The sequence below is a fragment of the Bubalus kerabau genome, chromosome 7 (assembly GCF_029407905.1).
Source record: "Bubalus kerabau isolate K-KA32 ecotype Philippines breed swamp buffalo chromosome 7, PCC_UOA_SB_1v2, whole genome shotgun sequence".
NCBI classification, from domain to species: domain Eukaryota; kingdom Metazoa; phylum Chordata; class Mammalia; order Artiodactyla; family Bovidae; genus Bubalus; species Bubalus kerabau.
Window position 1 is genome coordinate 7,837,621 of NC_073630.1, and position 22,601 is coordinate 7,860,221.

Sequence of the window (22,601 nt, forward strand, 5' to 3'; positions counted from 1 at the left end):
ATATTCATCAGTGACAGCAAGAATGCACATTCCCTCCTCCTCAAAAATATGGGTAGCAATTTGTAGTTACGCCCATTTGGCTTAATTAAACTCACTGGAGATGGTATTCTTTGTATTGTCGTGTAGAGCATACAACCACTCTGAAAATATAGCCCTTTTAATGGTTCATTACTTTGGTTCCTCTGCTCTCTCAAATTAATTGATGCAACAGCTTTCAAGTCACAGCACTGTTACCTTCAAGATTTTGCAAGCACTGAGTATCAACTATAGTAATAACAATTACTGTAGAATTTGAGGAGTGTGTGCTCAAGTTAAAATCTGAGCTGAGAAAGTAGAATGCTTCATGAGATTTTATTGCAGAAATCTATCCTAACAACATAATATTTACTGTCTTCAAGATGATTAAAATAGGAACAAAATAGCACACTTCTTCCTCAGACAGGCTATATAGATGATTACTAATGATATACAGATATTCCTGAACAACATATTTTAGCTCTCCCTCTAAGTATAACTAAAGTGAAGTCGCTCAGTCGTGTCCAACTCTTTGCGACCCCGTGGACTGTAGCCCACCAGGCTCCTCTGCCCATGGGATTCTCCAGGCAAGAATACTGGAGTGGGTTACCATTTCCTTCTCCAGAGGATCTTCCCAACCCAGGGATCAAACCCAGGTCTCCGACATTGCAGGCAGATGCTTTAACCTCTGAGCCAACTGGGAAGCCCCCCCTAAACTTGACTACAATCCAAATTCTCAGACTAACAGTTGAAGAGCATCTTTCAAACAGCCAAGCAACAATCCTGCCTAAAGAAAAGTGTCCATGTGCTAACACTAGAATCTACCCTACCTAAAATGACCTTCCCCTGGAAGTTAAGTTTTACTAAACTTTTCAGATTCTGACTCAATACAATTTAGTGCTTCTGTTCAACTAGCCACATGCATGATCTCAAGTCATGCTTTCATTGGTCAAGATTACTAAAAAAATGGCAAATGAATGAAATCATACTGAGAGAATTTCTCCATGTCAGCGATAGACTGTGATTCTCATTTCTTATATGTATATATGTTCAGTCATGTCCAGCTCTTTGCAATCCCATGGACTTTGTAACCCACCAGGCTCCTCTATCCATGGGATTTCTGAGGCAAGAATATTGGAGTGGTTTGCCATTTCCTTCTCCAGGAGGTCTTCCTGACCCAGAGATGGAACCAGCGTCTTTTGCATCTCCTGCATTGACAGGCAGACTCTTTACCAGTGTGCCACCTGGGAATGCATATATATGTTATATATAACTGTTTACTTATTAGAAAATATATATACATATATAACACATATATATAATTCCTAAAAAGTACATATATGTGATTTCTAATAAGTAAACAATTATTTCATTGATCCCTTTCAAATATTTTCAACTCTATTTAACTGCTTCATTTATGTCTACCTTTATTCTTCAACATTTTTGGCCAACTTAGTTTTGCCATCTACTTATAACCATCAAATGAAGAGTCAAAAAAAGAATTCAGTCCAGGATAAGACCTTTAAGCTCCAGCACTTCTGTTCCATGACTATGATGAGGTGGACCCAAAGAAAGGACCTGGGAATTGGATGATTTCACTTGAGGTTTTGACCTTTTCCACCTTCTGCTCATGCCCAGCAAGCTTAAAGCCTCACTTCAGTCTCCCCCTGGGGCTTTCCTAACAGTGGGCAGGAACATTTGTTTAGCTCTGCACAACTTTCCACTCACAGATACAGATCCATTTTAGGAAGGAAAGAACCAAGTAAGAAAGTTTAGCGTCTCATCTCAATGAGGTTTGGATTACAATAGCTTTTCTTACTCCTGACCTTCATGGCTGATTCCAAAATGTGATAATGGACTCTGACCCAGTTCCCTATCTGAATACTTTGGCTTGTTTATCCCTTGGTTCTTGTTCCTGAATTTCTCCAGTAACTTAATATCCTGATTCATTGTGTTGACTGAGTTTTTTCCTGTACTAATTGGCAAGTCAGACCTCCCAGTCTACCATAGAAACCCCCAATCCCCATAGCTCACCTGTACCGCACTCTAGTAGTACCAGTACTACGTGGTAGTATTAATACTGTCTAGCAATGCTAGCAGCTAAAGGTGACTCTACGATGAGACATTTCCATTAAAGTTCTGGCAACTACTATAACCACTGCTTTCTAATTTCCACTTGTTTTGGAGATACTTACCCACTTGAAGACACTATGCATTTTTAGTTAAAAGTGAAGTTGCTCAGTCAAGTTCGACTCTTCACAACCCCATGGACTATAGCCCACCAGGCTCCTCCGTCCATGGAATTTTCCAGGTAAGAATACTGGAGTGGGTTGCCATTTCCTTCTCCAGGGGATCTTCCCCACCCAGGGATTGAACCCAGGTCTCTGGCGTTGCAGGCAGACGCTTTACCATCTGAGCCACCTTAAGAAGTTATCTTCTATTTGGGAATTCTGTTTGCTCATAGCCTCAACTCACCCTTTTTTCCCCAATCAAGTTCCAAGTCTGGGTATGCTCTTGAGGGGTGACCATGGCCATACATCCAGTAGAGAGTCTAGCCAGCCCCCAGGTGAAGGTGTGAACGAGTTTCCCACTTCCAGGCTCCTTCTACATCTCATCTTCAAATGTGGACATGAGGTGGTTTTTTGGAAACATTTTAAAGAGTTTCTCTGTGAGAAAAGTCATCAGAGTGAGGAAGGAGCCCAGCTTTTCCAGGAAGCCTGGGCCACGGCTGTCTCTGGGAGCAGGCAAGGACAGGAGGCAGGCTACTGGGCCCTGGGGCACAGCTGAGCAGGCAGGGCAGGTCCACAGTCACTCTCTCACTCAAGGAGGGTGACTTTTTGAGAGACAGGAAGTGAGGAGCGTGGGTGGGCAGGGCCTTCGACAGAATTTTGAGGAGTGGTTTCAGAATGAGGCAAGAGGGGCTCCAGGTCAGCTTGAGGGACTAGAGAGTGAAGGATAGGGGACGGTTTGTGCTGTTTTGTTTATTTTTCTCAGAAGTGGGGCTGTGAGCTGTGAATTGGATACCCTTTCATGTTTCTCAAAAGACAAAAATAAAAGCGGATTTAAAGTTTAGTGTTAGTGTACATTCTTTAGTATCTCATAGGCCAGTCTATCACTTAGTTTTTGCCGTGAAACAAATCACTCTAAAACTTAGTGATGGAATAAAATGGCTAATTGTTTAACTCACATTTCTGTGCATTGTCCTGGGCTCAGACAGGCAACTTTTGTGTCAGTGGAACTCATGTATGTTGGCAGTCAGCAGCTGGTCGAGAAAGGCAGTCAAGCTTCGGGGGGCTGCTGGTCTTAATGAGGCAGGAGATGGGGCATCTAGGATGCATGTCCCTCCTCTTATTGGGAAAGACTGAAAAGTTGCCTTTCTTCTCCCAACGGTAGGGTAGAGTCTATTTCTCTGTGCCCTGCGTGTGGACTGTGTACCTTGCATTGCTGATTTAACAGGTAGGAAGCCAAGTTGTGTCATTTCTAAGCCTGTTTGCTCTCTTTTTGTAGAATCTTGATTACAAGTCACAAAAGTCACAGAGGAGACTGGTGGGAACCTGGCTCCTCTGCCCATAGGATTTTCCAGGCAAGAATGCTGGAGTGGGTTGCCATTTTCTCCTTCAGGGGTTGTTCCCAACCCAGGGATTGAACCCACATCTCCTGCATCTCCTGCGTTGGCAAGCAAATTCGTTACCACTGAGCCACCTGGGAAGCCAATGAAACACTAACGAGATGTTACGGAAATCGGAATTGCAATAAGCAGATAAATGCATAGTTCAAAATTGGCTCTGTCAGATAGAGAATAAAATTTACATGATATTGTGTTGCTTCAATAACTTAAGGAAAACTCAGTATTTCTCTTATAAAATTGTCGAGCTGTCATCACTTTTCACCCAACATCCATGAAGCTCTGTTTCCTGAGAAGTAATGTATACCTATGTGGGTATGCTTCTTGATTTGATGATTGTAGACCTGTGGCTGTTTCACTAATTGATCCCAGATTCTTCATGGAGGTGGCTATTACCATGTAACTTGTAATCAAGCAAGCTTTGAATTATGGGCATAAGGTATTTCACCATAAACCAGAGAAATTCAGAGAGTATGTATCTCTAAGAGCCTAAGGAGAAGACTGAGTCTTGTTAAACTTTATCAGTGACACAAGACAGTATGGAAGTCTCAGAGGCTCATGATCTCAGAGACATGAACACCGTGTAGAATGATCTCAACTCCCAAGAACAAGTGATTCAAAGTACAGTGACTAGGATTCTCGTGGCTTCAACTTCCCACTCCAATTGGAGGGGATTCAAGACACTGGCCCGAGATAGCTAAGGTGCACATCAAAGGAGAGATTTCAATGAGCCTAGGCTCTTGCATCTTCCCATAGGTGTGTGTGTGCTTAGTCGTTCAGGCTCCTCTCCCCATGGGATTTCCCAGGCAAGAATCCTGGAGGGGATTGTCATTTTCTTCTCCAGGGGATCTTCTTGAACCAGGGATTGAACCAGGTTTTCCTGCATCATGGGTGGATTCTTTACCACTGAGCCATCAGGGAAGCCAACAGGGGGCTAGTTACTGAAAAGAATAAATGAGATAATGTGTTCTTTCTCAGACTTTCAGTTCAGTTCAGTTGCTCAGTCGTGTCTGACTCTGCAACCCCATGGACTGCAGCATACCAGGCCTCCCTGTCCATCACCAACTCCCATAGCTTGCTCAAACTCACGTTCATCAAGTCGATGACGACATCCAACCATCTCATCCTCTGTCAGCCCCTTCTCCTCTCGCCTTCAGTCTTTCCCAGCAACAGTCTTTTCCAGTGAGTTGGTTCTTCATATCAGGTGGCCAAAGTATTGGAGTTTCAGCTTCAGCATCAATCTTTCCAATGAATATTCAGGACTGATTTCCTTTAGGATGGACTGGTTGGATCTCCTTGCTGTCCAAGGGACTCTCAAGAGTCTTGTCCAACACCACACTTTAAAAGCACCAATTCTTTGATGCTCAGCTTTCTTTATAGTCCAACTCTCACATCCATACATGACTACTGGAAAAATCATAGCTTTGCCGAGAAAGACCTTTGTTGGCAAAGTAATGTCTCTGCTTTTTAATATGCTGTCTGTGTTGGTCATAGCTTTTCATCCAAGGAGCAAGCATCTTTTAATTTCATGGCTGCAGTCACCATCTGCAGTGATTTTTGGAGCCCCCAAAAATAAAGTCTCTCACTGTTCCCATTGTTTCCCCATCTATTTACCATGAAGTGATGGGACTGGATACCATGTTCTTCATTTTCTGAATGTTGAGTTTTAAGCCAACTTTTTCACTCTCGTCTTTCACTTTCATCATCTCAGATTTTATCTTTCATTAATAAGATTCCCTCTCATACCTACCTGGATATCTTGTTAAAATGCAGATTTTCATTTAGTAAGTTTGGAATGGGGCCTGAGATTCTGCCTTTCTTACAAGCTTTTTGATGGTCCAAAGACCTTACGTTAAATGTTTGTAAAGCATGTGGGATGTAACGGATGATCTGAAATTACTACTAGTCATTATCCCAATTAACCTCATCAAATTCATAAATGTAAACTGCTTCCATTTATATTTAACTATCATGCCACACAACAAAGATAAGTTATCAAATTACCCAAGATAATTTTTCTTATAAACTTGGCTTAATCTCAGCAACAGTCTCTGTCTCTATGTGTTTATTTTCATATCACCTGGTTCATTATGCACAATTTTAAAGACCAGAGAGAATGACCATGAAAATATCTTTAACTTATAATTTGGTTAATTATCTATGTCCATTTTAGTATATAAATAAGAAAATATAATTTATTGAACTGCAGGAAGTTCAGTTCCTACTTTACCCAATCAAAAAATATTATTGTCAATAGTAATACTGGTTGATTTCATTCAGTAACAAAATATTATGCTCAACAATGACACCAATTGTTACGTGTACCAACAAGAAAAAAATTGGAGGAACATGGCCTAAATCATCTAAAAATGCATTATATTTGGAAATCACAGCCTTGTATCAGGAGTTAACCTCTCCATTTTTTTTCTTTCTTTAATGCAGTTTTATTACTCTTAAACTTTGCATAAGTCGTATGTTTGACATTTGTAATATTTAAATTCAAGGAAAAAGTATTATTTTCCTTGTTTACTCTTGACTTTCTCAAATTAGCATCTTTGTAAAATAGAGAAAATATCCTTCAAAGTGAAGTGTTTTCCTTTACAGTTAAACATTTTTACAGAACAATGAAGGACATGATAATTTTTCCCAAGGCCTAGTTACTCCTTGGCGGTAGATAATGCATTCCAGTATAAAGCTTTTTAATTGTGCTGGGAGTTCAACTCTTCTGTCTTTGATACTTTGGATTAGGAGCTGAAAGAGTTAATATAATTCCATGAGTAAAATCAACTCAGAGTAGACACATTGCACAACAATAGAAAGGTTAAAATTTTGTAATTTTTTTCCTCAACTATACAAGAGAATTGAAAAAGCATAAAACCAATCAAAATGGAAATGTATTGTTTACTATTTAGGGTGATATCAAATTATAGTATCTTTGACCTGAATGGGATTTTCAGGCATCATCTGGTTCAATCTCATTTTTAGGTAAAGGAACTGAATCTCCAGGGGTTAAATGAGTGCAGTTTGTAGTGAGGTTGTTAGGATGAATGCCACAGAATAATGCATTGGCTTAAATTAAACTTCTATAAACAGATCTTAGCATTTTATTCTTTTGTGTACAAAATTATTTCCAATACAAGCTTCAAAATTATTTTGTGAGTTTCAAAGTGCTGAAGGTAAAGTCTTACATTTGTTTATAACCTTCTGAGTCCTATGGGATAAAACATTTATGGCCTCTCCCAAACTTTAGCAAAGTAAATGACTTTTCCTTGAAATATCCATTTTAGGAACTGTTTCTACAAAAGTTCCTGTCTATTCCCAAGTGTGTGAACCCCATGATGCTATGGATTTGGAGTTAAGATCTGAAGATCACATGAGACCAATTGGCTTTAAGTGAGGGTCACAGAAGGTGGAAATTAGAACTTACGATCAGAGATTATTTTTCTGTTTTAGATTTTCAACTGTAAACAAGAAACTGCTATAAGAAAAATGTCTCTTCAATAGGATGTGTAGGCCTTCCAATACCCAAACTCAGCTTTTGCACAGATGGAGAATGTATATTCACTGTTGGTCTTATAAAATTTGGTCCAAAATGCCTGATTTCTAAGTGAATGCTCTTTGGGTGGTAATTCCTGTTAAGATAGGAATGATCAAAGCAAGTTTAATGTTGAAAACAGGTATGATTCCTGAATTTGGATGAGAAATTTTACTCATAAGTATCAGAAACAGAAGGGATACAGTCTTGTTGAGGGTAAAAGTCTAAGGGGTCGAGTGTCAAAGAGTTCCCTTGAGATGTCTCTGCAGTGTCAACACCTGGGGTTGCTCTTTAAAGATCATCACGTCTTTAGGCCTGGTGTAGAGCAATAAGGAGACTTAGGTTCCAAACAGCTGCATTTCTGATTTATCTAGATCCATGATTCATATCCATTTTTTCATTCTCTTTAGAAATGAGATCTATGCCTCTTCTCCCACCCAATTGTTTGCCTGATATATCTTCTTTTTGGCAGAATTTTTTTTTTTTAAGTTGAATCTCAACCTTACTAAAAAGTAGATCTGTGATATTTTAATGATTTGTATTATTTGCTGTTCAACCCTTTGTTTTCTATACCGGAGTCTTTTTTTAAAACAGCATGCAAACACACACATACATGCACATGGTAATGAGGAAGAAGTCAGTGAAAATGTATGGAACTACTCATTTTCTTAAAATGATAGTTTTATTGAAAAAAAAATAATGTACAAAAACCCTTTACCACTATCCCAGGAGTATAGCTGTTCCTAGAGCTTTATGGAAAAGTATTCCATTTTACCAAGTGACGAAAAAAATTATTTTCTGTGTCAGTTTTTACCCAGGTGAAATTTTATCAAATTTCTAATCAGCTCTAACTTCAGCTCTAATCCTGGTTGTTACGGGAATTCGAGAGGAAAAAAATGCTATCTTGTATGAAGTAGAAAGCTGTGGGGAGAGAGCAAATTAGCGAAGACGGCACGTTCAGGCGCTCTCCCCCCACGTTTTGTAAATAATTATGCAATGGCTGAGATCGCTCATAGCACTAAGGTGAGGAGCTGCTTTGGGTGATATGGATATGAGCCCCACCCATAAAATGGCGGGAATTACTGCTGCCTCACAGCGGCGTCCCTTCAATCCGCCAGAGAGGGAAGAATACAGCGTGTTTACTGTTGCGGCTGGCGTTAGCCAGGAGAGAACGCTGGTGTGGCTGCTGTACCAGTCAGGAGACAGGTTGTGTTGTGTTAGGTTGTGCTGTGGCCGCTGCCAAGAGAGAACAAACGTGCCTGCGGTTCCTACAGCTCCTCTCATCTCCTTCCACCCTCTTAGCTCACGCCTTGCCTACCCTAGGTTCAGTGAACAGTGCAAAGAGTATAAACAGCGAGACAACTGGCATCAGGAACAGAATGAACAGAGATACAAAAGCCCAAATTAATACTAATGTCTATTCTTCATAAACTACGCGAGGAGACAGTAGAGCAGAAGTCATGATATTACTCTTCTGGTTTGATAGCCATCCAGCTGGGGCTCCTGGCACAACCATCCCCATCCTGTAAGTAATATCGCAGGTGACGTCCTGAAGTTGTAATGGAAATACACTCTCTGGTTTGAATCTCTCAGGGAAACGATGACCAAAGTTTGGCAAGAGGCCATGGCCTCCCTCTTGAAGGACTCTGGAGGACTATCAAAAGTCTCCAACCTCCAGAAAGCTCTCACCCAACAGACAGAATCTAGTTTGAACAACTCCCAAGGACACTGTATTTTAATGGGACCAACATTGCTGGGTTGGTTTTACCACATTTCTTAAAAAACCTTATGACAATAAAGCCTTCAGAGGTGAATTTCTCAACGGTGGTACCTACATGAATTGTCTCCATTCAATCACCAATCTTACGATTGAGAATCTGGGAAATTAAGAAGTTGAGAGGGAAAGGAACATGAGTAAGTGGTAGAGAGGGAGAGAAGTCTGGAATCACGCCAGAGAGCAAGCATGTGGAAACGCTTTGTCTTCCTGAGGACGCCTGTGGACGGCTGCACAGGAGGCGCAGCTGAGGTCCATGGGAGCCTGATTATTGAGTGACATGTTCAGCTCATCTTTAAAGACAGATTGGACTTGCCCTTTCTCGAACCTAAAGCTGGAAGACTTCCTTTCCTTAGCCTCTTTAATACTCTTCATATTACTTCCGGACAAAGGATGAAATATTGAATATGACTTTTCTTTTCCCAAACTCAACTCTCAATGGCCTTTTCTTTCTTAACCAAGTCTCATTTTCTCCATTTCTCACCTTTTCCCTCAGACACTTGTGCCCTCAAACCATGTGAAATTAATTTTGGATCAATCACTTTAGGTACTAGTCTAGCTCATTTCCTTATTTTTCCCTGAAGGTAAACCTCTAAACAAAATGCTCTTTTGTGAACAGTAAAAATCGTTTGGTCAGCAGATCGCCACCTTTTGCTTGCAGTTGATGTTAACTGGCTTAGATGTGTACCCTAAGCAATACGGTGCTTTATGGACCGTACTTCAGGACAGGATTCTAGGGAAGGTCCAGCTTCCCTTTCACAGTCAGAGTGGTGGGAGGTTGAGATAAGAAGATCTGTCCTTGTGTTTTAGAGACTCGCCCTTCTCCAACATTTTCATGAAGTAAATGAAAATGATGTCTACTCCATCTTCCATTGCCTAGAACCACCACCGCCATTGTCCATCTCATAGTTTTGTGTGTTTTTTTTTCAATTTTTTAACAAAATTATTTAGTTAGTTTCAGCATTCAGGCTCAGCTGCAGCTTATCTGCTTAGTTGCCCTGAGGCATGTGGAATCTTCTTACACTATAGATCTAACCCATGTTCCCTGAATTGGCAGGAAGATTCTTAAACACTATACCACCAGGGAAGTCCTCTAGCCCATAGATTTAAATGGAAATAATCTTGCTTAAACTTCAATAAATTCTGAAAGAAACTTCTATGTTCTCTCCACATACTTTAATTTATAGGATCATCCCAACGTTGGTCCTGAGACTCATTCTGGGAATACTTCAAAGTTTTAATCAGTTCAGTTCAGTTCAGTTCAGTCGCTCAGTCGTGTCCGACTCTTTGTGACCCCATGAATCGCAGCACGCCAGGCCTTTCTGTCCATCACCATCTCCCGGAGTTCACTCAGACTCACGTCCATCGAGTCAGTGATGCCATCCAGCCATCTCATCCTCTGTCGTCCCCTTCTCCTCCTGTCCCAATCCCTCCCAGCATCAGAGTCTTTTCCAACGAGTCAACTCTTCACATGAGGTGGCCAAAGTACTGGAGTTTCAGCTTTAACATCATTCCTTCCAAAGAACACCCAGGGCTGATCTCCTTTAGAATGAACTGATTGGATCTCCTTGCTGTCCAAGGGGCTCTCAAGAGTCTTCTCCAACACCACAGTTCAAAAGCATCAATTCTTTGGTGCTCAGCTTTCTTCACAGTCCAACTCTCACATCCATACATGACCACTGGAAAAACCATAGCCTTGACTAAAGGGACCTTTGTTGGCAAAGTAATGTCTCTGCTTTTCAATATACTATCTAGGTTGGCAATTAATAGCAGCAATTGTGTGTGCATTTGTATAGCACTCTGTAGTTTTAAAAGAAATTTCAGAAAATGAAAGCATCAGATCTAAAACTTCCAGTCTATAAGAATAACTTGACTTTCCACCTTATTGCTGTCACCTGATAAATGTCTCCTTGCTCTTTTGCAATTACACTAAAATGGCATACTCTTGTGAAATACTAATTATTTTTCTCACATGGAAAGAAACTGACTGGGTAAATGTAATTTTGTGTTAATTCGAAAGACCTTTTAGAAGACATGTTATAAAGACTTTAGGAGATCTTAAAATAACAATATTGGTATTTTCATATCAAATATGTTTACTTTAGTAACTCAGATTAAAGACAGATTGCATACTTCTTAGTTTCTGTTTAGATTTTGTAAGTTGATGGTATATGCAATCTACATTGCCGTATAGATTTTTTCTTCTAAAAATTTTTGAAAATACAGGGGGAAAAAAGAAAAAAAATACAAGAAACAGTCATGATTTTGCCACTCAAAATTGATATTTTTAACATTTTTGTCATTAAAAAAAGTCAAAGTCCTCTTTGAAATTCATTGACTTTCTAAAGTGTGTTTGTAGAAGTGGAATTATAAAAGTGGGATCTTCTCATGATGTCAATCTGTTTTTCTGAAGTATAATGCCTGTTGTGATAAAAGCTGAAATATACCAACAGTCAAACTCTGATATAATCTGACTTCTCCAGTGTGTTGCCCACATGCTATTGGCTGTTACTTACTCTCACCATGACTACCAGATAAATTAATACATCAATATAATCAAATGATATAAATAACCACTAATGATACCTGTTGGGTATTTTATCCACAATGATTTCATTTCTGAACTCATACAAACTTTTTATTACTTTGGAGAGGTTTGCCACTGCTAATAATTATATTAAGTATTTTCTTGTATGATGAAAAAAATATACATAATTCCTATCCTGTAATGCTAGTAAAGCAACACAGAGGCCATAAATACAATTTCTCCTGTAAGAAAACACTCAGCAACTCTTTTTTTTTTTTTTTTAAAGGGAGTGGGCTTATTTCTAAATTACTTTAAAGAACAAGTATTTAAGTGTTAACCTGGGTGCTAGCTCTCTCAGGGAAAGAAATAGGAAGATGAAACAGAGGAACATTCCTAGAAATGAGTGCGTGACCTATGTGGTTCTTACAGTAAATTATACTAATTCTACATTGATGTTTATGTGTTGTGGCCCTATTAAGCTGATATAACTTTTCCATTAAGTGGGCAGGTGGATTTCCTGTAGTACCCCAAGTGCCTGAAGAGGTATATTGTTTTCTTGTGTTTCCATTACAACATAGCGACTCAGAGGGAATCCTCTGTGGTATTTTCACATAGGTTGTGAATCTTTTATCTGTAGGTTGTGTTTGTATCTGGGAGGTGAGTATTAATAGCCTGTTGGCAGCAGAGCGACTTTCTTAAAACAGGAGTTTCCCTGTGTATGGGTGGATTAACCTTTCAAAATATATGTTTCTACTTAAACCACTTGGTTGCTGTTTGATTCAAAGGCTGTCATAAAGACACCCTCTCCACGTCTCTATTAGAGCTTATAGTACACTCCCCTAGATCTGAGAGGAACTTTCAGTACAGAACAAGGTAAGTAACGTACCCTCCTGCCTGTACTTTCATTTCGCTTCCTTATCAGAGTTTGCTGTAACTTAATTTCTTTTTAAAATGCCTAGAGCTTTCATGTCAAGCTGGTGTGCATGATTGATTTTTGAGTTTGGTAATATTAGCAATTAAGATCTGGTTTCGTGTATTCCAGGGGAAATGAGATAGGATTTATAAAATGTAGTATTGTGTGGTGTTCTCCTTCAAAATTTTTACAGCGTTCACCCGTTAGTCCTTTGGGGCATGTCAGATAAGAGAAGCTTCTGAAATGACACATTTAACTAAGTGACGGTATCCTATTTACTATTTCTGACAAATCTTTAAATAATAGCTAATTTAGGCATTCATGAATAGTTGTACTACGTTTGTCCTCTTAGGTGATGTTGCAGGGTTCAGCAGTCTTGAGTATGCTGTAATCAGTGCAAGGCTCCAGGCAGCGTGTGTCACAGTGGTGGAGAGCCTTCATGATACGTTTCATGTATGATTCATGTAGCATCGTGTTGATGGGAAGCATAGAAAGTTCTAAATATAAAGTCACTGGGTTGATTTATTTAGTCAAATTTTCCAAAGGAGAGTGGAAAACAGACTTTCATAGGTATAATTTTAATGTCAGCAATCAGATTGACATCCCAGGAACATTCATTCTTAAAGCCAACAGTGAACAAATGTACTCAAGATGACTAGGACAGAGTCATGATTTTTTCACTGATGTAGCAATATTAGGTGTCTGGTTTAGTCACAAAATTTTCTACTGTGAAATACTAAGGGACTTCATTCCTGGGAATCTCAGGCAATGCCGTGTTGCAGAAACCCGGAAAGACCTTTTTAAAATGGCAAAGCATCCAAGGACTTGCTCTCACAGCAGAAGGTCTGCACAGGATCTTAACATTATGTGTGACAAGCAAGTATTTGTAAAATGGATCAGTGTGTGTAAAATGGATCAGCCTGTGTAAAATAACACAGGCTATTTTCAGAAATGTTCTCAAATTTTGAAATCTACTTTTTTTTCTTAAATAAGAATTGTAATACATTTCTAAAATCCAGAAAATGAAGAGAAACAAATCTTCTCATTTTCTCCTTTCTTTTTCACTTTCTTTACATCTCTCTCTGATTCTTTCCCGTCTTTTGGTCTCTCTCTCCTCTCTGCCTCCTTCTCAGCTGGTTTCCCTCCCTCTTCACTATTTATATTTTAATTAATACATCATTGGCTTCCTGTATAATTTTTCCATTGAGATTTTTAGCCACTGAATAGTTTCCCAATTTTAATGAGATAAATGAGGCATGAATGGGAAAGAAATAGTATCTCTTAAACATAGGAAATTTAGTATTAAACTCAATTCCTTCTGCTAAAGGAACCCAAAAGACAGACGTCAGAGGGACCCGAGGAACAATGAAGAGACAGGCACCATCCTAGGTGCCTCATCAGTCAAGGTCGTGACAGACGCCTTGACCACCTTCTTCCACTGGGGTTAAGTGTCTTTACCTACATAGTAAGGGGGTAGAGGGAGGAGGGGATGAAGATGCTTACTAAGTTCTTTGTCAACTGAATACTTCCTGCCAAGGATAAAGCCTGAGGCCTTATTTTAACTGTTAGCTTTAAAAAATTGCTTTTTCATGTTTTAAGTGCTTTAGCTATCCATTTGTAAACATTGCTTCCTCATTAAGATTAGATAATGAAGAAATCTCAGAGGAAAACCTGTTAGTCACAGTTGTTCTGCCATCTGTTTGGAGTTGTGACAGTTGAGATATTTCAAATTTTGTTTTCATGAAAGAAGAAGGATTTAAAATAAAATAACATATTTTACCCACATATGTCCTCAAGTCTTTAAGAAAGAGGACAGAATTTTTAAAATGTCTTTCTACTGAAATTGCCCAGAGAATGAGTAAAAAATCAATTTTATTTGAAAACACTAAAACATGAAGCATTCCCAGGTTTTAAAATAAAAACAACATATGAGTGCAAATTATTCTAGTGACTGCAAAGCACAGTTCCAACAAATGGATCCCTTAATTGATTTAAGAATGTAAAAAACCTTGGGTGACAGATAAAGAGTCAGAGTGGGGCAGTTAGTCCACAGTTAGTAGATTATTATGTAAGTATTTAAAGTTATGGAGAAGGCGATGGCACCCCACTCCAGTACTCTTGTCTGGAAAATCCCATGGATGGAGGAGCCTGGTAGGCTGCAGTCCATGGGGTGGCTAAGGGTAATTGTTCTATGCTTTTGCTAATCTGATGCACTAAATTCTTCAAGAAGAAACATATTAAGTAGAGTAATTCATAAAACACTTTAGAAAGTAAATTACTTTTTTCACAGTTTTAAAATATATCTTAAATTACAAAGATGGTGAAATGTTTCCTTTTGATGTGAATAAACATTCATAAATAGTTATGTCCAGATGACGGATTATATGCTTACAAGGTATATCAGTAGATTCTCAGTAGTTTGCCATATTTGCTATTTTTCCTTCAGTTTTAAGGAATACATTATCACTTTTTAACCAACTCTTGACTAGGAGAAAAGTGTTCAAAAGTGTTCTGGGAAGAAAGCTTACTTTTTTTTTTAACTACAAAAGGCAAAACAACTGTATTTATTAAAACATACAAAAAAACTGTTCAGTCTAAACTATAGGAAAATGTGCTCCCCTTTTTGAATTTTTCTTGTAGAGAGGAACATAAAATATCGGAAGAGTATCAAAAAAATCAAATTTGATTTATAATTGAAAAATATGAGTAGGAAGATTCTTAACCTTAAGATGTTTCATGTAGACAAATTTAATCCTACTTAAATGTGTGTTAAAAATAACAGATTTCTAATTAGAGATTATTCTGTTGCATATAAAAACAAGAAAGAATATCAAAAAAATAAAATCATAAATATTAACATTAGATAAGGCTATAACAGAGACTGTATAATTAGTCTGAAAGGATCTTGAATTTCATAGTGAAGATGAAAGGATAGATTCTCTCTCTATTTAAAATCATCTGTCCAGGGGTCAGGTTTCATCTCAACTTCTTATTAAATCAGAAAGTATTTATTAAAATCTCAGAACTGAGCTTAGTAATTATTAATTTTTATTATACATGCATTTTTGTTAAACAGTAATTTATTTTCATTTGAGTCATATTGAGATAGCTTAGTTCTTTATATATACGTTTGTTAATCTGGTGCTAATTACCTGGACTTTAAAATTCCAATGTAATTTATATGTAGTCATAGATATTTAGATTTATCACAATTCCTTGATATTAATAATAATGATAATAACATGTTATTATTATTCTTTTGAAAGTATAGTCACTGATATGGCTTCTATTGCTAAAAATTTGGTGCATATTGCCATAAAACAATACATCATTAATCTCCTACTTTCATGATTATCAACAAAACATAAATAAATAATAACGTACATAAAACATTCATGTCCAGTTAGAATCACTTTTTCTCCAGTTTTCTAGTGAGTTTTGAATGTTAAAGCATATTTAAATTCTACAGTATTTATTTAGAACTTACTATTCACCAGACAAGTCAGGGCAAATCTTGTAGTGGAGGCAAGCTGGCAATGATTTCAAGAGTAACCTCTTGGCTAACCTTTATGTTTTTCCGTTTGAGGATAGGAAGTATTACTGTTACTTCACAAATGAGGATACTGGGGGTCAGAGAGTTTAATTTGCCAAGAGTCACAAAGTTTGTTGAGTGTTAGAGATAGACTGGAACTCACATCTTTTGACATTTACTTAATCTAATATTTTTTGTAATAGGCTCAGATGGTAATGGAGAAGGCAATGGCACCCCACTCCAGTACTCTTGCCTGGAAAATCCCATGGACAGAGGAGCCTGGTAGGCTACAGTCCATGGGGTCGCTAAGAGTCGGACACAACTAAGCGACTTCACTTTCACTTTTCACTTTCACACATTGGAGAAGGAAATGGCAACCCACTCCAGTGTTCTTGCCTGGAAAATCCCAGGGACAGGGTAGCCTGGTGGGCTGCCGTCTATGGGGTTGCACAGAGTCGGACACGACTGAAGTGACTTAGCAGTAGCAGTAGCAGATGGTAAAGAATATACGTGTTAAGAAAGGTGAATTTATAAATTAGGGGACCTCAGTGAAGTTCTTCAACAGAAATCTGAAGTTTGAGAATAATTCCTTAGACAGAATTGGATAAAGGTCCAGAGTAAGCACATCTTTGTCCTACTGTAGAATAAAGGGTCATTCTATGGACAATGCATTCCTCTCTATAGGGTAAGAATTGGCCATTGGTCACATTTCAGCAAGCATATAAGATTTATGTGTCACAAGTGATACTGCAATATATGTCATTTTAGGACGACCAACTTCACAGCACCTAAGTGTCGGAAAAGCTCTGAGCCATCGTGATATCCTGGAGAAGGAAATGGCAACCCACTCCAGTACCCTTGCCTGGAAAATCCCATGGACTGAGAAGCCTGGTAGGCTACAGTCCATGGGATCTCACAGAGTTGGACACGACTGAGCGACTTCACTTTCACTTTCACTATTGTGATATCCAATCTCTTGAAACTTGAGGGACCAACTTATCCAGGGATGAGCAAGTTTAGTGACAGCCTTGGTGACGTAATCTTGGTCTCTTGACTTCTGATTCAAGAACTTTTCCAATTTCAGTCCTCAAATGTTAGTTTTTCATATAGAAGTAGTGTAGGTGCCCTGAAGTTCTTGAACAATAGAGAATCTGTGGTTGTGAAGAATTTTACTTTACTACCATAAAGCAAAAAAGGCTTCTTAGAAGGAAATAGATGATAAAAGTCCCCTAATTTGGCACCTTTCTCAGAAATATGAAGTGGAAAAAAAAAAAAAACACGGCCCTTCTTTTAAGTTTTTTTTTTTGGTTTAGCCAAACAATGGGTACCCCAAAATCTCTTTCTTATTTTTAACTTCCCTCATCATTACTGTAAATGAGAGTAAAGTGTAATTTTCCTCTCTTCCAATTTCTTCTGCATCTACAATCAAAGGGCCTTAAATACTTGTTTAGGAATCTTTCTCACCAGAGAAAGTAAATGAATGAAAACCTAGAACAAATGCTTATTTTTTTTGAATGGCATTATTGTATTCTTTAAAAGCCTTGAGCATATGTCTTATTTATTTATAATTTATAGAAATTTTGTGAAATATTTCAGTGAAATATTAGCTGTTTGCTTATAAATTTAGGTTGTTCTTTTAAACACCTGGTATGCTTTATAGACCCTTTTCCAGGCTAAGGGAATCCCTTTTTCAATATAAAATGGTTTTAATAGGGAGCTCTGGGGGTAAAACTTGAACAGAAAAAGGTTTCAAGAGTGATTTAGACTAAACTAAGGTTGTACTCTTGCCTGGAGAATCCCTTGGACAGAGGAGCCTGGTGGGCTACAATCCATGGGGTCACAGAGTCGGACACGACTGAGTGACTGACACACACACACACGCGCAAGGTAGTATTAGGAAATCTTATTCAATATTTTGTATTAAAAATGTTACAGTTCCATGTACAGCTAATTGCTGGCATAATTAATATTCTTCAATTCATTCAATAGTGTGGTGCATTTAGCATATTACAGGCACTGTACCAGACACTGGGAATTCAAGGTACGCAAAACACATGAAAAAATAGAGAATTTACAGTCTAGTGGAGAAGAATGGCCTTAAACAGATACTCAATCATACATCAAAATAGTGAAATTAAAATTATGATAAATGCTCCAAAGGAGAGATGCATACAGCTGTAAGAATCATGCTAAAGGAACCTGTGCAATAGAAGTCAGGAAAGATTTACTTTGAGGGGAAGAGCCATCCAAAAGGAAGCAACAGCAGCTTCAAAGTTTACAGCAGAAGGGAGAACGGCACCTTCAGGGAACTGACAAAAAGTCTAGTGGGTGATAAGAAAACTGGTTGGAAGGTGCTTCTGGGTCAATAGGGGAGAGGGGAGCATTTTCAGTTATCATGACTGGGTGCCGGTGATGTCAAGCATCTTGCAAAACCAGGAGATTTGCCCCACAAGAAAGAACCATCTCTTCCTACATCCAATAGTGACCAGTTTGAGACAAGCAGAGCCTTTCAGTGATGATAAGGACTTTAGTCACTGTAATGGAAAGCCATGAAGGTGGTTTATTTTAGGGGTAGAGAGAAGGGAGATGACAAGCTCAAATATGTATTTTGGAAAGATCACTAGGTCTACAATTTAAAGAGCAGACTGAAGGGAGCCAAAACTGGGATGAAGCAAACTAGTTAGGATGCAACTTTAGTGGTCCAGGTGAAATATCATCAGTGGTTTGCAAGCATTTGGTAAGAAGCTATAAAATACTTGAAATAATTTCTTACCAGCAAATGTAATAGAATAGTAAGCATAAACAGAAGTTTATTTGGCCCCTTTTCCCAATTTGTTCTTGAGTTTTGTACAAGTCACTTAATTCTATTTTAAGGAGAACCAAACACAGAAGACTGGCTTCCAAGGTGCTGCAGTGGTAAAGAATCTACCTGTCGATGCAGGAGACAAAAGAGACACAGGCTCAGTCCCTGGGCTGGGAAGATGCCCTGGAGCAGGAAATAGCAACCCACTCCAGTATTCTTGCCTGGGAAATCCCAAGGACAGAGGAGCCTGGCAGGCTACAATCCACAGGGTCACAAAGAGTTGAACACGACTGAGTGACTGAGCACACACGCACAGAAGAGCAGCCCCATGTCCACTTCCCACTGCAGAGGCTCACCCAGCAGTGATTCTGGTCGTCGTCCTCAGTGCTGGCAGCGCGTATTTGGCAGTGATTATCACAGAATTTTAGAAGTCAAGGGACATTAAAGGTAATCCAATTGGGCCCTGATTCTGCAGAAGAGGGCTGAAATCTAGACAAAATAATTAAAATGCTTAAAATTTTACATCTAGTTAACTTAGGAATTGGGGCCAGAAAAAAATAATAAAAGTTCCTACAAATTCTACTTTCTAATCTAGTGTTTTTCTCATGTTTCTTTCTTACTAATAATTGCAAGTATCTAAAAAAGTATGCATGATTATCTGCATATTGGGAACAAATAAACTGGTGCTTTGAAAATTATAAACGGCTATGAAAAATAGATCTAATAGTTGTGGAAAGTCAATAGAAATATTTTTTAAGAGCATTGTTTTTGTTTGTTCACTTTGCTTTTGTGTGTGTGTTTGTGTGTGTGTGTGTGTTAATGAATTTTAAAGCCTTTAGGCAGGACATTTATTTGCTTGTTCTCCACAGGCCCTTCCGCCACCTAATGCCATCAATTTATCTTAGCTTCCTGACCCTGCAGGCATTTTCCCACTCCTGACTGAAACCATTGCTCTTTTCCCAGATTCTACTTAACCAGCTCAGCATGGACTAACCATGCTGTCTATTCTCTCTCTAAAAATGTAGACTGGCACTCAAGGCATACTGCATGCTCATAGCTAAGGACATTCACTTATTTCTGCCTCTAAAAGTTGAGCGGCACATTTACCAAGAGTAGGTCTTATTTGTTCCCCCAAGCAATGTATGACCAGTTTAAATTTTTTTTTGTAATTACATAATTTAAATAAAATGTATATAAGCTGATGATTCATGAGTACAAAAAAGATAAAAGAATTGCTCAGTGCAAGCTAATTTGAGTACCTTGGAAACATCCAATGAAGGTAACTTGCCAAATTTAAATTAAATGTGGGTGAGGCAAATTTAAAAGATTGGAAAAAGATCATAAAGTTCTAAAAGCATTCTATTTTCAGACAGCATTGAAATGGCTTACAATTCTAGTTCCCTTGTAAAGAAACTAAAACTAGAATTCACGGAGGGTTTGTTGTGGGCCTGACTGTCTATGTGAAATACCATCAGTAGACCCCTTCTGAGAAAAGAAGGCTTGGCAACTCATGCACACTTGTGTATCTTAAGTGACAATGAATGAATATGGTATTAATGTATTATTCTTCATGAGTCTCAGTTTTAACCAAGTTTTTGATCCACTGAGTACCTGTAAAGTCTCTTTTGTGATGATGAGAAAGCATTTATGTATATTAGACTAAAATATATCATTTCTTTTAAAATCAATATAACTGATTTAAAATATGAAAGTATGAGTGTATATATGTATATGTATGTTTTTCAGCATACTGTCTTATAAAATATTATTTATCTCATAGCTATAAGGATAATAATTTTCATGATGGTTTAGTACTTGCCTAGGACATTTCATCCTAAATGTATTTGAACCTGGTTAACATTTAATTTTTAATTTAGTTAAAGTGGCCTCTGGAATGAAACAGGTTTTCTGGGTAAGAATTATGAGTTCTAAATTATATACCCCAGAGGGCAGAGCATTTTATGTTGATAAAAATCACTTGCCAGCTTCAGGTTCTGTTTTAAGTAAAACTTTCATGCCTTTAATTGCACATTTATTTTGACACATTTCAATGCTATAGCATAGTCTTGATCAACAAAACAAACTTATACAGTGGTAGAAGAATTCTTTGGCAATTTTTTAATGTGATATTTTCAAGATCTGTAAAACCCATTTCTGCATTGTTGACTATGACTGGTAATGCTCACACCCTAGTCCTTGAACCCGACTTTAAAAAGCCAAGTGTATTAAAAGCTGTCACCACAAATGGCAAAACATTCATAAAACTTGGTTTACTTCCAAAAGTAAGTTTATCCTCTAAAGTTGGGTTATTTTGGAACTGTGAATTCTGTAAACTTCTGCTTAAACAATCAGTTTATGATCTTCACTGAGGTACTGAAATCCATCCAAGAATCCAAGACATCTTTCGGTTTAGTTAAACAGAAAGCAACAGCTGTTTCTTGAGCAGTAAGAAACTCCTTGAAAAGAGGAAAAACTGGTAGGGGAAGAGAAGAGGGGGAAAAAAAATTAACCAAATTATGTAAACAAATGTTTTTGGTTTTAGCCGAGAGGATGCTGTAAACCAGTTAGGTACTCTAACTTCCGTGGTCTTTAATTGTAAATCTTTTGGTTTCCAGAAATTACACATGGCTTATACTAATTTTCCCTCAGGAAATCAAAAGTATAAAACAACTTTAAGTAAAAATTTAAGTTATTTTGTTTTCAAATTTCTTTCATGCAAATGGTAAAAATAAATCCACCAAAAATATCTGAGCAACTGCTGTTGGCCATAGTAAAACCTATTATCCTCAAACTTTTACTTGTCAATATCAGTCATTTTTTATTTTCACATCTCTCTCACATTTTCACATTTCACACATCTTTTATACAATTAGGTATCCTTCTTAATTCTACTGTTAAAATATTTGATCCTCACTGTGATATAAGTACCAGGTAGGATCCTGGTTATATGAAAATAAGAAACACCTAGATTTGGGCCTCTAAGACTTAGCATCCTATTTTCTCAACCAGATGATGAATTCTTTGAAAGCAAATACCTATTTACTTGGAATCTTAGAAGAGAGAAGCTTAGAGTCAAAATGAACCTTAGAAGATATCATCTATACCGATCCCCATACCCCAAGCTCTCCCAATATGAGATCCTTTCACCCACCATGAGTCAAGGGGGTGAAATGATCACCATTATTTGCCTCCTTCATCCTAAGACTCCATTACAATGATACCCATCAACAAGTATAGTGTGCTAGCTACACACGAGGCACTACTGTATAAATATTACATGGATCAACATATTTTAGCCTCATTACAGCCCTAATGAGGCAGATACTATTATCCCCACCTTACCCAAGAGCAAACAGAGACATACAAAGGTTGTAACACCTCAGTCAACAGTCATCAGAGGGGAAAGGATTGCATTTGGGCAGTCTTGTTTCTGAGTCTGCTCTTAATCACTATGCTATACTCTGCTCCTGTAGATGCAAAAAAAAACCAAAAGTTTGTAAAATTTTAAAAGTTAAAAAAAAAAAGTTTACAAACTAATATTTTTCACTAAATATAAAGTTTACAAACTAATATATTTAGACCACTGATATTACTTAGCTTTACTGTCTTCACCTTATTTACCAAACTTTTAAAGGCCAAAATAATTTAGGCCTTTTCCAAACATTTCCAAAAGAATGTGCCATGGATTCTAGAAGCAATTTCAGAAGAGAGGTCTTAGTATTTAACGCACAGTAGCTTTGTTTGCAGGGAGCAGTCATGTTATGGTTACACTTCTCATCAAGAATGATAGTGTAAGGTTCTGTGTCTCATGGACCACATATGTCAACATATCTGGGAGAAACTATGGCTTCTCAGATGTCCCTGCAGGGTAGAGACA

The 22,601-nt window shown here is 37.9% G+C and overlaps 1 long non-coding RNA gene across 1 annotated transcript; it reads left to right on the forward strand.

Moving 5' to 3' along the window:
* The first annotated feature begins 7,383 nt into the window (after window positions 1-7,383).
* LOC129657420 (uncharacterized) lies at window positions 7,384-10,884 on the forward strand. Its single transcript, XR_008716704.1, has 2 exons — window positions 7,384-9,496; window positions 10,137-10,884. It is a non-coding gene; the product is annotated as an uncharacterized LOC129657420 (long non-coding RNA).
* The last annotated feature ends 11,717 nt before the right edge of the window (window positions 10,885-22,601 follow it).